At 32.4% G+C, this 18,779-nt stretch overlaps 1 long non-coding RNA gene across 1 annotated transcript; it reads left to right on the forward strand.

The window, feature by feature from the left end:
* The first annotated feature begins 7,728 nt into the window (after positions 1-7,728).
* On the forward strand, positions 7,729-8,828 carry LOC143596494 (uncharacterized). Its single transcript, XR_013146721.1, has 3 exons — positions 7,729-7,789; positions 8,283-8,606; positions 8,707-8,828. It is a non-coding gene; the product is annotated as an uncharacterized LOC143596494 (long non-coding RNA).
* The last annotated feature ends 9,951 nt before the right edge of the window (positions 8,829-18,779 follow it).

The following is an 18,779-nucleotide window of genomic DNA, read 5'->3' on the forward strand; positions in this document are numbered from 1 at the left end:
ATAGCTAATAATTGAACACTTAGAAACATCAATTGACTTATATGACTTGTTAACGATTCATAGAGTCATAACTTGTATACACTCTAATCTTGACTTGAACTTGTTATGACTTGAACTCAAGATGCTAATAACCCATATTAGCTCAAACATGTTCTAAATCTTTGCAAGATTGCACAGCAATACATTTTAGCATGCCTAACTACATATCCATATGGCTGCTAATAACAGTCCGGATGTGGCAACCATGTCACACCCCATTCTAGGCCTAGGGGTATGATCCATAGTTAGTACCATGTTTGTAAATAAATCAGAGTTACGGGTTTTAGCGGAAGACTTTATAAAAACAAAAAAACAAAGGATCGATAATATAAAATATTTACATTACAAAAGACGAGACAAAAGTCTCGTTTAATATTTACTTGTTTATAGTTTACAAAACCACCATATTTTAATATTTACACAAAATTATCCGATCCATCGGATTCTAGAGCTTCTTCGTCCTTCAAGCTCTAATCTTGATTACCTGCAAAATGTTATTAAAATACGTCAGCAACGAATGTTGGTGAATATGTTGACGCTAAAATATTTTCTTTACTTAACTACCCCTCGAGACCACGTAAGTCTCGGCCCATCTTGGCTTAGGAATAATCAAGTTAAAACAATCATCATAAACTCGAGTCTCTGCACTAGGTCACCTCAGCGAAACACCGCAGCGTTTATGACATAACTTAGGTACCATAAATATACACATGGCCATTCCCCACTCGGACGTAAATTAGGTCCGGCCCATCGTGGCTAGAGGTCGTGACCAAGCGTGGTGCGATGTACCCACCGCATTCCACATATGTAAGGATCCAGATAAACGTATACCATAGCCTGAGGGCTGGCTTATACTCTTATTTATAATGTTTTTAGAGACACGAAGCCTCATGTAAAGTTTTACACATAACACGTTTGTTTGCTTGAAGACAATTTGTAAAAGTGGGGCGTATTCACCTTTCAATGGGATCGGCTTCCAATACCGCCCGTATGTCTTTCCTTCGCTATCTCGCACCTATAATACGAGTATAACATTCACTAGTCGGATACACGATCCGGCTTTAAGACCTCTAGTCTTAATTATCTCGATGAACCTTTAGTTCATAATCTCTTTTTACTTTAAAACCTTTAGTTGAAAAGTGATATTAATAAACCTTTAGTTTATTTATAAAACACGACGTTTCTTCTTCATTAAGAAACGTATTTCTTTATTTATTATTTAAGTATACTCATTACACTTAAATAATATATTTTATAACAAAAAAATATTTATACATATATATATATATATATATATATATACTCATATATATATATATATTTTATTTCTTTTTCTTTTCTTTCTTTTCTTTGTTATATCTTTCTTTATTTATCGAGAATAATATCGACTTCGGGTATTAAGCCCTTTCAATATTTTATTATTATTTTGGTCGGGCATTATGCCTACCTTTGTCGGTTTAGAAATACCCTAAATACTTGCGCAGCACTTCGACGCCGCTCAATCAACACTCCTTCCTTGAAAACTCTTGTTCCTCACTTTGCACGCTTTTCGAGGCGCCAACACTTCTCAGCACGTACTTCGAGGTAAACTTCGGGATGTCGGGACAACACTTCCTCCTTACTTGGAACGTCGTCGGTAGGTGGTACGTATATCGAGATAACGGGCACGGAAAACAAGGTAACGGGGCACGTTTAACAGGGTGGATCGATGGCGCAAATTTCGAGGTGTAAAGAGAGAGTGGTGAGAGAGTATGTATGTGATTTTTGAGGTGTGAGAGGATCAATGTCGTGACCCCCCTATTTATACCCATTTTTGGACCCCGCGATGGGTCACTTGGCAGACCTATCGCGTACCGCGATATAAGTCTGCTGAGTCAGACAGTAGGCCTGCCACGTGTGACACGTGGCAGGCGCCGAGCCACGTGGCGACATGTTGCGGACATGTTGCCACGTGGTGACACGTGGCGGCAGACGCTGCCACCGTGTGCCACGTGGCACACGTGTCACGTTGTGTCAGACACCCCATCGCGGTACGCGATGGGTGTCTTTCTTGATCTGTTGCGTAGCGCGAGGGGTCAAGAAATCAGATTTTTCATTTTAGCCCATGGAGTTTGGAAAATGACAGAATTGGCCCCTTAACTTTGGAAACTTGACATTTTTGGCCGAAATTTACGTGATGTTACAAACCATTTGATATAGTGACGCATTTTATTTTCCATTAGTAAGATACTAATAATGTATTAATCTTTTAATACATACAAAAGGTGAACTAAATAATTTTTAGTGGTTCGTAAATATATAGTAGTTCTCATTGAGCCCAACAGTATGTATAAATCTTAAATTATTGGTTTTAGTTATTGATCTATATTAATAATCTTTATATCCACGAAGACAAGTGTCTCCAACATATGATATATTGTTAATACAAAATCAAATTGCACAATAACCTTGGCTAGAGAATAGTTTAATATGTTATAGAAACATAGCTTTCTTTTTACAGTATTATTTGGAAATGAGTTTAGATAAGCACATAAATGTGTATTATTTTAAAATATAAAGTTTAATAATATTGGAAAGTATACAAATTTGTTAAATTTCGTTGACATTAGTGATTTAATTACCTATGATATTAAATTTAAATTAAAAATATGGAAACATATTAAATAGAATTTGACCAATAATGACCAATTTAAATTAAAAATAGAATTTTGAAAATGATTCAAAATCATGGAAATTTATTAAATACACTTTGACCAACAACAATAAGATTAATTATATAAAAATCAATTAAATTACATGAATTGTGAAAAATACAAAAATACATGAATAATAAAAATATATACATCTAATCTTGTACAAAAAGTAAGACATTTTTACAACAAATACTCCATCAATGACATTAGCATTTCTAGTTGGGAGCCATAAGCTGAAATGATAAAATTAAATAATATATTATTCTAACTAAACGGAACTTTAGTTATTAACCGGAATAATCATAATTAAATACAATAACAATTAATGTAAAATAATAGAAAAAATTACCAATTATGGAATATTTGAATTATGTGAACAAATGTAAAATTGTTGTTATAATGTATAGCCGGAAAAATTGATATTGCAATGACTATAACCTGAATAATTAACAATAACAAAAATAATTTAATTCCAAATGGATGTAACAGAAATAATAAAAATAATAAAACCAATAATTTAAATGGCAAAGAAATGAATGAACAATGAAATGATTAATAATATGAGAATCGGGAATTATAGTTATTTTCCATAGGCTTGCATTCTGTTGCCCCGCCACATTATTATTAAGATTAGTAAATAGTTGTATGAATAATATAGTAAATTAATGAATGTGTTAAGAATACCATTTCGTCTTGAACAATCATTTCGATGGACCAATCTTGCCCTGGCTTTGATTTGTCCTTCAGCCACAAAAGTTTCAAAATACGGACCTTTAGGATACACTCACTGTTAAGAACATCGAGTTGGTTCAGCATGGTGATATTTGTTGGCTCCATCTTGCTAGTAAAATTTAACAAAAACACAAAAAAATTAAAATTAAATAACAATAACAATTTTAAGCCTCAAAAATGAAATATGAAAATGGAAGATATATAAACAACAAAAACTAAAAACCTTGGCACAAAGCAACTCGTTTTTGCTAAAGATACCTTGATGGTGTAAGAATTAGCCTATCAAATGTACATATTTATACCAAATGAATTAGGGTAGAGAAAATTATAGAAGGAAGGTATAAATGTTCTTGATTAGAAACATAAATTTAGGAAATTTCAAAAATTTTTAAAAAAATTACAGTAAAAAGGAACATAATTGATATCGTAATTAATGGATTTTCAAATAATATGTAATGTTACATAATTAGATTCGAAATACAAATAATATATTTACAAATTTTTGAATTTTATGTAATGGTAGTTCTGTAAAATGCAATGTTACATAATGTAAAATGTAAGTTACTAATTATATAATATGTATTGTAATTCATATAAGGTGTGAAAATAAAAAGTTACTAATTGTTGTAATATATTGACAATAATAAGTGAATGGGTGAAAGGGTCAATGGATTTGTACTTTAATTCTTAAAAGTAAATGACTGTAATGAAATCAGTGGGTCAATGGGTCAACTAACGTAATTATAGTAAAACTTAATGATTGTTAATTAAATAAAATTTACATTCAAATTTAGACCATAATTTAGACAATAATTAATTCAAATAGGAAGGAATATCAAATTTAAAAATTCACAAATCCATAATTTCCTTAATTTCCTTACGAATTTGACAAATTTAATTTAAATAATATAATATTATAACAGAATTATAATATTTTATATCGATATCTCTATATTATATATATATATATATATATATATATATATATATATATATTATCCGTAATCTCTATATTAAATACGTAATCTCTTATATTGATGAAATAACAAATAATTAATTAAATTATTTATTATATATTATAGTAAAACTTAATTCAAATAGGAAGGAGGGAATATCGAATTTAAAAATTTACAAATCCGTAATTAAACCTTATCTTAATAAAATGGGTCATCATTTCCTAATTTCCTTAATTTCCTTACGAATTTGACATATTTAATTTATTTTATTTAAATTTAAATAATATAATATTTTAACACAATTATAATATTTTATATCGGTATCTCTATATTATATATATATATATATTATCCATAATCTCTTCTATTGATGAAATAACAAATAATTAATTAAATTATTTATTATATATTATCTATAAAATTAACACAGGTGGTGAATGAAATTAAGCAAAAAATAACAAAGGTGGTGAATGAAATCAACCAAAAATAATTAAATTTTCAAAAAGAAATTTTGAATATTTGGTATTCAAACTATAGCTAAATAATATTTCGTATTATTGTCTTGACTTTTTTCATTTTTGAATACTTAAATATTTCGTATTCAAACTATAGCTAAATAATATTTCGTATTTAATTAATCTAAATTACACTTTTAGCTAAATGTAATATTAAAATATTACATTATTACATTATTATTTATTATTTAAGTATTCCAAAATAAATAATTAAAGATTAAAGGAAAGAGGAAAGATAATAATTTAATAGCATTGATGAATCTTAATTTAATATGTTATTGATTTATTTTATTAACTTGAAAATTAGAGAAGACATTGATATAAATGAAAACTATGAGAATCAACCAATAAGAAGATGGTATATGAACTTAAAGCTTATTGCTTTAATAGTATAGTTAGATTCATTAAAATTATGAAGTAACAAAATATTTTCAAAAATTAAAACATTAAATGAATTTTTAGATAAGTGTGTTATTACTTTGATTTTGTAGCAACAAATAGACTTTTGTCTTTGGAATGCATTTTTGGCAAATTTTCTCTTTCAAGGACTCGAACCCTTGACCTCCCGCTATATACCTTAACCACTTTATCACCCCACTAAAGTGGGAATTAGGCCTGTAAACGAATCGAATGTTCGGTGAACTGTTCGTGAACCGTTCGACGAGAAGTTCGTTTATGTTTGTTTATTTATTAAACGAACGAACACGAACAAAAAAATTGTGTTCGTTTAATTAAACGAACGAACATGAACACATGTTCTGTTCGTTAATTTATGTTCATGAACATTCGTTTATGTTCTTTTATTTATGTTTGTTTATGTCTATTTACTTATGTTCGTTTATTATTAATAGAAAATAATTAATTACTGTTTGGATGAGTCATCTAATTAAAGGCTTTATATTTTTTAATTTGTGTGTTATTTAAGTGTTTTCATTTATGTTTGTTGTGTTCACTTACATTTGTTTATCTATGTTCATTTATGTTTGTTTATCTTTGTTTAGTTATGTTTCCTTAGATTATAAACAAAAAAATATAAACGAACACAAATGTTCTTTTTTTAAATAAACAAAAAGGAACATAAACTTTTGATTGATTAAGTGTTCGTATTCGTTTAAAGTTAAATGAGCAAACACGAATATGCCCTTGTTTGTGTTTGTTTGATTCGTTTACACGCTTTCATTATTCACATTGAAGAATACGTCGGTCTCAATCTTTAGGCTTTGTTGATTTTATTTGTGTTCGCTTGTGTTCGTGAACCATTCGTGAACACATTTATTTCCTTAAGGAACGAACACGAACATAAAAATTCGTTCGGTAAGTGTTAGTGAACCGTTCATGAACACATTATTTCCTTAACGAAGGAACACGAACAAGGCCTTGTTCGTGTTCGTTCGGTTCATTTACAGCCCTAGTAGGAATGACAAGTCTGTTATTACTACTTTTGACTACAGTTAAGAAATATTTAAATAGGAAAGAAATGAAAAATAAATAATAAATAAATCATGTGTAATATTCTCTTTATTTTTTAAACATTCCTGAAAAAACTTGAGCGTTATAGAGAAATTTGAAGACATAAACCTATTGGAAATTAATCTTATCCACATCTCACAAACTCTCTCATACTCTCTCTAGCTTTCTATTTTGGGTAATAACCAAACACAAACAAGATTTGATATCTCGGTTGCTTAATAATTTCCTCTAGCTAGTAAGTGGGATTAATTCAAGAACTTAGTTGTTTGATCTGTCATTAGGACCTACAGATTTCATACCACCGCCTGCCACTTGACAGTCGTTGTGAAACCACAAGCGTAGAACTCTCTTGCGTAACACACAGTGAGACTAAAACCCGGGTGGGCTCATGATTCAAACTATAACCTCACAATGCCTAGCTCAAATATTTCATTCTCAATATACACCAAAAGTGACACAAGTAAGGAATAAACTTGAGTCTCTATGGGTTTAGGATTACTTAAATCCGGTTTAGGATTACCCAAACCTGTTCCAAATCTGATCCATTGCCATCCCTAGGCACAAGTGGGGTATATTTAATTATTTACAAAGACGTTTATAATTTTAAAAATATTTTAAAAATAAAATAGTTCACTTTTTATAAACCAAAATTAACACTTATTTATATAAATTGGTTGTGGCTCAATGGTAGAACACTCACTTTACTAGTGAGAGGTAGAGGGTTCAAACCTCACTATCACCAATTTATATGGGAGATATAAAGGATGACCCAGGCTTGCCAGGGTTCGAGTCCTGATCTCACTCGGTTTTACCGGCTCCTCTCTATCGTGTCGTTTGACTGGGGTGGAGGTCGGGTTTATATCCGGGGAATCCCTCAATAGGTGGACCGCTAGGGGCTCCGTTCGTACGGAGTACCTGACGTTAGTTAGTTGGTCGTTTAAAAAAAATAATAATAATCACTTGTTTCTAATTTCCCTCTAATATTCCATTCCCTCCCAGTTTTAAATTTTCATATAATCAATCTCCCATTATTTTCCCTTTCCCTAAAAACTAACCCTGGATCTGCTCTCTCGATCTCTTCTCCTCACGATTTTAGACCTCCAAAAGACGGCCCATCAGTTGCCGGTGAATCACACTTTAGTCTTCGATTTCTCCTAGCTTCTATCCACTGTCGCACGACGCATTAGGTTAGAGGTTTATTTCAGCCCTAATTTCTGCAAATATACATTAGGTTTGAATGAGAAGCAAAGACCTTAACAAATAATCTGTTGCCTCACCTATTTTAGCCCTAGTCCACGCCTCAGACCGAGCTCAATGATGGTGAAGTAAAACCTAATTTTACTGTCTGCAGACAGTTCCCGACCTCGGATCTCAATCAACAAAGGTACGGTCTGTCAATGTTAATAATATGATATTATGATGTGATGCTGGAATCTAAAACTTGACGGATAATTCATTTGCTATTAGGATTTCCCACATTCATATTTGTTTTAATAAATTTAATGTAATACTTTATTCATAAAACAAAAATTTACATAATCCATGGACACTAATTTGATGAATATGAACACTCTTTAATTAGTGAATAGAAATATAATTTAGAGTTCACTGATTGATTTATTCAGCTTGTTTGCAGTTTAACTTGTTCATGAATCCGGTTTGATCAATTTGATCGGTCTGAACCAGTGAAACCAATAAGACTATTGGTTCGAATGTTAATCTTCGATTCGGTTTTAATAATAATAATAATAATAATAACATTGGTCATGTGTGAGTGTTTCTGTTATCTATAGAGAAGCTCAAAGCTTGTGTTTGATTTTTAGTTGAATATGGAGCTTGATTTAGATTGTAAGAGTTTTGAAATTCAACTTTTGTAGGAAGAACAACAGTTAGGAATATAAGTGCAAACGAGTCGTGGCGATTGCAAGGTACTCGAGCTTGGATTGATAAAAAGCTCAAACAAGTCGAGTTGTTTCGAGCTCGAGTCTTAATTGTTTATTATTATTTTTATTGCTTTGCTTTTGTAACATTAGTTATTGTTTGTTGATTTCTGCATACGAAAAACATGAAAAAGCAAAACAAATTGGAAACGCACAAACAGACCACGTCGACACATGCAGGACACACTGGATATAGAGGCTTGAAGGACAACTTTTCTACCCTATGGCCTCAACTCGTGTCGGTAAATCCATAATATGAAGGTTGTGGTTTGTTCGGGTTCTTATATTTAAGGTTGTGGTTAGTTTGGGTTATTTTGGGTTGTTCGGGTTATTCTAACTTGTATTTATTTATTTTTTTTAGATTTGGCAAGATTTGATAGTGGCTACACTGACGGAGCTCGATGATTTGATTATGAGATTAATGCTGAAACTTTTTTTTATAGATTGTTTGTAAGGGCCAAATGATTTTTATGTATTTTGATATTGTTGTTACTTCTGAATAATTTGTATTTTGTTATAGAATTTGGAATATTGATGATTAAAAGATAATTTATATGTTGATGTTGTTGAATGATTTATAATTTTTGGTATAAAGCTGCATACTTTTAGCTATAAAGCATAATATAAACTATAAAGCTTGATTTTCATTTCAATATTATAATATATATTTATGTTGCTGGGTTTTAATTAATTACTGAAACCGCTGTAAACATCCAAACATTTTAATATATATTAATTTAAAAAGGGAACCGCTTCAAAGATTACCACCGCTGTAAACCTGAGTTTGTGTATGAATAACAGCGACGCCATAAAAAGCGGTTCAGAACCGCTTTTAACACATTAGAAAACCGCTTCAAAGGGACTGTTTTTGTAGTAGTGGATGAAAGTATTTGCACAAGTTTAATTTCTAAACCGAAAAACATGAATATCGAAATAGGTTGATTTTGATTTCAGTTTCAAATTTCCTACCCATGCTACCAATATATTCAAGTTTAGTTCTAGGTATACGAATAAATTTGGAATTCATATTTTTAACCCAACCAATTTTATTATTCATCTAAAAGGCATTAGTGTTTGTAATTTTGTATTCAACATGTCTAGTCTTCACACTAAGTAGGGAGTTAGAAGTGAACCCATAACATTGATCAGCAAATTATCGTTTCATCAATTATCAAAACCATAAGCCCCTAACTAAGTAATGTTGTGAATGTTGTCTCTCCTCGCAAATCACAGCCTGTCTTTGTCACTCGAGATCCCTAACTGTGTGTATATCCCTTCGTATCAAATTACATCAATTTTAATTATATAATTGAATCGAATTTGAAAGTTTTTTTTTGAAATTTAGTTCAATTTTGTTTCAGATTCAATTTAAAAACTACAAGTGAGTTTTCTTATTCGATTCACTCATGAAAGACGAATTCCACTTTATGTTACAAGCCTAGTTTCAAATGTTGGCTCGTATGTATACAGGAGACTAGCTATATGCACACGGTCAATAATGTTCTCGACTAAGAATGAGTTGAAGTCCTTAAAACACCTACTTTACAAACAAGTGTGAAGTATTTGTTTTGTCAAATTTGTTGAAAACTAAGATATTCGAATTAAATATTAGTTTGTAATAAATAAAACTTATAGATAAATCCGTAATATGGATATACAGAGGGATAATTGTTTAATTACTTCGTAAAATCCGTTAATGATATCAATTATCAAAACATCAAATTTAATGGTGCACAATGGGCCACTGATTTGGACCGTCTGTTTGGGCTATCCCCAAACGATACAACTTTAATAATAAATAGAACATTATACATAACTAGACATGTGTCCGCGCGATGCAGCGGGTGTTTGAACATGTTAATCACGTATAAATATAAGTGTTTATGGTTCGGTTAAAACATTGAAATCGTTTTTATCGGTCACTGGTTTGACTTCTTTTTTCTTTATCTTTTTTACTTTCGGTTGTTGGTCGGTTTAAAAAGTTTCAAAACGTAGTGAACGGTTGGTTCGCGGTTTATATCGGCAACCGGTCATATGAAACCAAAAAGACTGTAAATTAACCTAATTGCAATATGATTCCTTTTGTAATCTTTGTTGTTATTATTTCACGTCCTAGATATTCCATTAATATTTACTATTTATGTGGCTAAAATTATCATTTTTTATTTATGATCATCTCAATTATCATATTATGTTGGTTTTTAGTTAAAATTGATGGTATATTAAATTATTAATTATTTTAAACTAAATTTATTATTAAAGTTTAAACTGTGATACCAAACTGGAACCATGCCGTTAGTAACGATTCGGTTTCAACTTTCAATGATTGAGTTTGGTTTTAGACGACAAAAAATCAGTATTAACGGTTGGACTCACAAGTTTAACTTAAAAATCATCAAAACCGACACTGAACACCTTTACGTAACATATTAATTTATTTAAAATGAAAAAAATTACAACAATATCATATCCAAATTAATGAGAATAAAATGCTCGTTTTTATGGTGCAATTTGTTTATGAAAATATTAACGTATGAAAAGGCTATAGTCGTTTAAAAATCATGGATGGGAAGTTAGTTTACAAGTTAAATTAAAAACATAATATGGTTAAAGATGAGGGACCAAACTTGTAAGTTGAATGGATTGTGTTTGAAAGACAAGTTTACCCTTACTAACACATGTACCTCATGCTTTAAGTGTTGTAAATTAATTAAAAATAGGTGTCTTAATTTGCCCTTGTTTGATGTATTATATATAGTATAGATAAATTGTAAGTCAAGTATTTCAAAAAGTGTGTTATGACGAAGGGGGTTAAATGCACCATATGTTCAAAAGATACCGTGGAATTTGGCAAAAACGTGATGGCAAGTCAGTCGGCATCGGTTCAATCCGTTATGGTAAAAGGTTTGTGACAAAAATTTCATTACGAAAAGACAAAAAAATTCGTTTGTAAGTTGGAAGGCAAAAGTAACATTACTAAAATTGTTGAGTCAAAAGTAAATATGTAAAATTAAAGTTGAAGGACTAAAAGATATGCATGTGAAACTTTTATCACAAAAGTTTAAAAAATTAAAGTTTGTAAATAAAGTTGAGGGGTTTGAACTTATGTGGCAAAAACTCAAAAGAATCAACTTTAAAATTACATTTTAAATATATATATATAATAAATCATTATCAGTAGGTTATATATTGGTTAGTTGGATAATGGGTAAAAACTTATGTTTTATTAGTGGGGATCACAATAAGCTCAATCTTTGGTCATGAGTCTCATGACGTAGTTATAATTTACTGTTAAAAAAACAAAGTTTATAAATTGTTGTAACTGTAAAGTGTATTAAATATAAAATGAGTTTATTTGTTATTTGCTACGAAAATATAAGTTATAACTGAAAAATATGTTACTTTTTTACATGATCGGATAATTACCCCTAAATATAATAAGAAACTATAAGTTGAGATATATTTTTGTTCGTTGAATTTTATCAAAACTAATTGTAAATTCAAAACTATTAAAAATAGTTGCAAATCTGAATACAAATCCAGTTCGTTAATAATAATAATAATAATAATAATAATAATAATAATTTAATGCTAGTTAAAACAAAAATTAAAAGCTAAATTAATTTTTTTTTCAAACAGTGACTTTCATTAAAGGCTAAATGAGTCACAGCTCTCGAGCGAGAGCCCCAACCGCCTCACTCGGGCCAAGACTATGTTGTCTTAACCGGATCCACGCTTGGCATCCGAGTTTAGCTAGGCATTCCACGGGAAATTTCGAGCCCCCTACCACTTGACAGGAGTTTCCTCACTCTAATAGAAACCCGTGTCGCCATCCGGATTCGAACCTGAGCGGCCCAATGGCATCAAGTTCTAACCTTCACTTGGCTGGCCATCTGAGCAAGCCCAGATGGTTTAAAAGCTAAATTAATGGTAATGCTTTTTTTATTTTTATTAAAAGTTATAATTAAATTGCAATTTGTACTTTTTAAGGATTTTATTTCCTAGCCTTCATGCTGACACTTAACAAGTGAGCTGAGCCAAAATTAGTTTGAGCTCATAATAGTACCGGTCAAGTTGGCTCGGGTTGGATACTTCAATCTGAGTTGGAAGTCGAACTCGTATTTAGCTTATATACAACTCGAGTAAGATCGTGGCTCAATGAAATTACTTTTTTTAATGATTTTATATGTTATTTTGAACAAGTAACGAAATAACAGTAGTATCATATTATACAAGCCTCAAATAACACATATCAAACTAGTTATATGCTAGGATAGAAAACCTATTGACTCGAACTTCGCCTGAATGTTTATATGAGTAACGAGTTACATGTTAAGCGCTACTTTTGTTCAATTTCCTATAGTGTTTGCAAATGAACGCCACTTTAACGTTGTGGATCTTTAATCTCGCCGTTGATAACATCATGCATCTTTGGCCTTACTATAGACTTATGTTACATAATGCAATTGGGATGATATAATATTTCAATGTTGTAAATACAAGTTTGCCTATAGAATGAGCATAATCATGATTAACACGAGGAATAGAGTGTAAACTTAGAGGTTGTTTGATTTGCAAAATGTTAATGAAGGGATTGGATTTTAAAGGAATTAATATTAATTACAACAAAAATATTTAGGGATATGATATTAGTACACTCTTAACAATAATTCACACACCAATTATACGATCATATAGAGGTTATACGATCGTATGAAAATTTAAAGTTCTAGCTTTTTACAATCTTATAAAAGTAGTTAAAATTTAGTTGTGTTAAAAAAAAGGAAACGAGACTGAAGTAGGAAGAACTAAAAAAAGTTATTAGATCAAAAACCCGGTTAGCCATAAAATGAGTAAAAAGTTCATATTAAAAAAGTCATACGATCGTATGGGTAGCCGACAAAAGCTGAAAATTTTTGAATCTCATACGATAAGGTCTATACGATCGTACGGAGTCAAAGAATGTTTGAGTAACTCAAAGGGTGTGTAAATAACCAATGACAATATTTATTGTTTTTTAAATGGATATGGTAACGGTTTCTATTACCCGAAAGTACCTTCTTCCAGGTAGTGGAGCCATATCTATCAAAAATGTTGGAAAATATTCAAAGGCAAATTGGATGTGGAGTAAAAGAATCATAATATGTGGTGTCATAGAAGTTATGAATATTGTCGAACACTTGGTGCGCAACTGGACTGGAAACTGCATAAATTGCTTTAAACTGCTTTAAATTAATTAGATGGATAATAGACAAGGTTAAAATTGTTGACTTTGACCATAAAATTGCATAAATAAGAAACTAGATATCATATAGCAATAATGTAGCACAAATAATAATATTAGTTAAAAAAGATTTCCGTTAAAGTGCAATTAAGGTTCATAGACTACAACTTAATATCTCTGGTACTAGTTCAATGAATATGGAACGTTGTATTAGATAGCCTGAAAATGCATTCATGTGCGTTTGAGCATATGTATTGCACATTTAGCAGAGCATCAGGATCTATTATGGTGTACTTGGCATCGGGTGACTTCTGTAGCATGTAACTCTTCATATGTGAAACATTTTTCAGCACTTCACTCAACGACCTGCACTTGCCTTCAAACAACTTCTGCCTATACAAAAGACTCAAATCCACCTTCAAACTCTTCAAATCCCGAAACGGCGAACACCAATTCTCTAACTCATCCGGAAACAACGAGAGGATATGAACAACATACCAGTAAACCGTAAGCGACTTCACATTGCGTAAAACATTAAAGAATATCATCAGATCATCAAACAGTTTCTTCCTTTGCGGTATTTCGCAAACACCGTTGTACTCTATAATCACCGTGTCAATATCCGGAAGATTGCGTGCAATTTCAAACTGTGGAAACTTACATCCCCAAAATTTTAAATATTTAAGGTTCGGAGTCGTGATATTACTTCAGGGGTTGACGAGCTAATTAGCATAGACTCTGCAGTACGAGATTGTTAGCTCCGAAAGATGTGGAGCGTGTACGTTCAAAGTGTAATCATCTGTTTGAAGTTGACAAAAGATAAGTTTTAACTTCTTCAATGCGGGAAACCTGGAGAACGGATCAAGATCCGTAATAATAGCCTTTTGGAGATGTAAACTGGTCAGATTCTAGAAAAATCCGGATCTTGGTCCCAAATACAAACATGTGATGTATGTGTAGCTTTCGAGTTTCAAAACTTCTTACCGAAATGCATGAAGTATTATGTGACGTGATCGGCTTACTCGTCTATTTTCTACTCTGCCTAATATTAACATCCAATTCTTCAACGTGCTGTTTAAACGCGTAATCGAAAACCTTTTTTAATATCTTGTAGTTGCATACTCCAACACATCTGAAGTTTATTTTAACCAACTAAAACCGATCGAGGAATCGATAATGCACTGAAAACGAAATTATCGAAAACCCTGACTTTGTTGTTAAAACTATAGGAGTTGAAGTTGAGAAAGGAACATGAGTCCATTTAGAAGACCATGCTTTCAACAACGATGTTTGTGTAAGGCCCCGGACCCGGTAGCCTTACTTTAGCATTGGATTTCCCCATAAACTCAGTTTGTTAGAGCGGATATATATACAACTTGCGGTGGAAACTAAAGTTTCTACATAATAAACTTCCTTCACTAACTAATCTTCAATATGGATAGCCTCGTACGCATCTCAAGCTAGCCACGTCATTAACCATACCTGCATTCATCTAAAAGTCAGCTACACACTGAGTAAGTTCTAACATTTCTTCATTTTCATAACATACGATTTATAAATAAATCACATCTTTCGAACATTCAAATATAACTTAACATTACTTATTCATTATTTACTTGTTTCTATGTCTGTCTATCAATCAATCCATAACTATGTTCATACATGTCTGCTTATAACCGAGTCGTCTATTCCTGCTCATAACCGAGCCTCCTATTCTTGCCCATAACCGAGCCGTCTATTCTTGCCCATAACCGAGCCTCCTATTCTTGCTCATGACCGAGCCATCTTTCCTTGCTCATAATCGAGCCATATAAAGGTAGAGGGATTTGCCATCCTAACTTGATGTGCATGCATGAGGCTTGAAGGCTCTACACATGAACATGTACCCATTCTTCTATACGTAACATTCATATGCGTTTACATTCATATAAACATTCTACACAAGTATTAGTAGGGCTTGCTCCCTAACTCTTTCTGTTCTACTAACTAACATTCAAATATATATTATTAAATTAATATATAAACAAATTCTTACTATATATACATCATTAATTAAAATTACGTATACCAATTCTTTCACATACAAGTATGCATACAGCCCTAAAAACGTTTATAGGAAAAAGGCGACTAGAACTCATCTGGATCCTGTTAAAACTCATTTAACTGAAGTCTCCTTCTTTAACTGAGTAGCGTTAACTATTTACACAAACATGCGTTAATTAACGTCATAACTAACTAACCATTACTAACTTGTGGTCTAACCATGCTAGTAAATTAAGTTACCCAAGTTAACAGGGCTAACTGAACTTACTTAATAAACTAGACTCATTAGTTAAGCTTGTTTGATCTAACGGGGTTACAAAGGTAGTCATTAAATACCTTCTATCCCTTTCATTATATATATATATATACATCTTTCATTTACAGGCTAACGGGACTTAACAGAGTTAACGAGGTCGGGACTTAACAGAGTTAACGAGGTCGGTTAGTTCGATTTATTATGTTTCTCGGATTCGCATTGGTTTGTTCTCTGATTTGCATAAGTTTGTTTTCTCTAATTTGCATGGACATGGTTTTCTGATTTGCATAGGTTTAATTCCCTAATTTGCATGAAAATGGTTTTCTAATTTGCAAGGGTTTGGTTCTCTAATTTGCATGGACATGGATCTCTGATTTGCAAGTCGAGCTGCTCTCGCACCAGGCTTGTTCTTGCATGTAGCAGGTTTGTTACATTAGCCCAATTCGCACCGATAATCCAACTCGCAGCGCCCAATTCGCACCAATAATCCAACTCGCATTCTCAGCCCAGTTCTAGCATTTTGTTTAAACTCGCAAATAGGTTGCGAGAACCGGGTTTCGAACCCAGGGCCTCCCAGTCCCCATCTCGCAAATCCAACACTCCACCAACAAAGCTCATATGTAATAGCTTCCATTCCCCTTCATCTAATGATCATTATGTTCCTTCTTCCATTATTATTAATTATTATTATTATTATTATACTGTTACGTTTTTATTATTATTATTATTGTTATTATTATTATTTTATTTTTACTAATTTCACCAACCAACAGTGACAACCATGGCTCAAGTATTAAATCCCAAATGCCCATTTTCTATCCTAGTTTAATTAGGGAATTGGCTTTCGAAAGTCCATTTCTAATTTATAATAACATTTGAGGGTATATTTGGTTAGAGGTAGTGGAATAAAAGAGAATGAAATGGGAGAATGAATGAAATGAAAAAGAGAATGGAATGGATCATTATTATTGTTTTTTTTTGTTTGGTTAAACTATAAGAATGAAATGAATTATTAGTTAATGTTGCTTGGTATATAAAAAAATTGTAGGAATGAAATAGAAATAATAAAAACACTCTTATCTCAAAGTAATTTTTTTACCAAAAAAAACGAAAAATAATATAAAAAAGCTGCATTGGCGACGGTGGTGGTGGTGGTAGCTACGGCGACGAAAATGGTGGTGGCGACGATGGTGGTTGTGGCGGTCAGGCGGCAAGGGCGGTGGTTGTGGTGGGAGGGGTGGGGGTGGTCAAGCGATGGTAGCATTGGTAGTGATGGCGATGATAGAGTGGCAGCGACGGTGGTGGTGGTCAGGCGGCGACAGTGGTGGTGGCGATGATGGTCAGGTGGCGACGATGACAATGGTTGCGGTGGTTACGGTGACAATGGTTGTGGTGGTTACAAATACAATGGTGGTGGCGACGGTAGCGGTGGTAGCGCTGGTGGTGGTGGTGGCGGTGGCGGCGACAACGATGGTGGCAGAGGTGGTGGTGGAGACGACGACGGTGGCGGTGGCAGTCAGGTGGTGGTGTCGGCTATGGAAGTGGTGTTGGTGGTTGTTGTTAGGTGGTGATGCTGTTAAGAAAGTAAGACGAAAGAGGAATGAAATAAAAAAAACGGATGGTGGGGGTGGGAATGAATGGTTTTGATGAAATGAGATTCCATATGTAACGAATGATTTCATTTCATTTCATTGAGCAACCAAAAACCACTTTTTTCATTCACAAGCAATAAATCATCTATTCTCATATATTCTCTCTATGATTGCTGGATACCAAACACTGCGTAAGACTTTATTATTTCTTACCACTAGATCAAATATTACACCAATTTTCACGAGGTACTAATATCATCTGAACCACCTTTTTGATCTAGACATACCTTATTGAGGTCCGGCTTTGAGCTTGATCTCGAACCCTCTTAATCTTGATTTATTTCTTCTTTAGTGTATTAATTAGTGTTTTAAAAACCGGTTCAAACCGGCCGGTTGAACCGGTTAAATCGGATTTCGCAAAGTAGACCGGTATTTTGAGTTCGGTATTTTTGACTGGTTTGCTAGGACATCGTACCAGCGGTTTTTGTCTAAAATACCGGTTTTTATCGGCAAACCGGTTTTAAGCCCAAGAAATTATTGATATTTGTGGCCCATATTTTTTCAAATTACTTTTAACCCAATAATTAACATTCAAACGTGTAAACTTTAACACTATTTTTTTAAAAATTGAGTGCTTTTACATTATTTTTTTTAATATGGATTAACTTTTAGATTATATTTTGTTATAGTAATCATTTAGTTTTGGGTTATTTATTGATTGAAGTTACATTTATAAGAAATTATAAAGTAAACTATTCAAACGGTTGAACCTCCCGGTATAACCCGGTTCAACCGGTTGTACCATTTTTTAGTCCAATCCGGTACAAGTAAATACCGGTTTTTAAAACATTGGTATTAATGAACATCAAGGAGCTTGGATCTTACCTTTCTTTTTCTCTTGAACCCACTTTTCTTTGGAACAAGAGAATAGGGAGTGTGGATGTTTTTGAGTGTGTTCGCAAATAAGAAAAATATGATATCTAGGGTTTAGGAAATGTTTAAGGAGTTTATATACCCCAAGCCTATGGACCGTAAGCCATATATCTATCCTAAGTCCATATTTTATCTCTAAGTCCATAACTTAATTATTCTCGAAGGCCCATTCTTACACTATTATTTAACTAATAAATAATAAACTTTCATAATAATAATAAATCTATTATTATGCTTTTACGAAAAGTTCGAATATTACCGTTTGAAAGGTATGTTTGGTTTCAAGTAAAGAAAGAATACGACTGCAGGTCTTCTGGTAATGTTGAGAGTCGGTCCGTCATTGTTGCGTTTGGTTCTTGTTCTTCATCTTCACGACATAATCTTTA

The sequence above is a fragment of the Bidens hawaiensis genome, unplaced genomic scaffold (assembly GCF_021521415.1).
Source record: "Bidens hawaiensis isolate Kalapana, Puna unplaced genomic scaffold, B.hawaiensis_p1.1 tig00046636_1, whole genome shotgun sequence".
NCBI lineage: Eukaryota > Viridiplantae > Streptophyta > Magnoliopsida > Asterales > Asteraceae > Bidens > Bidens hawaiensis.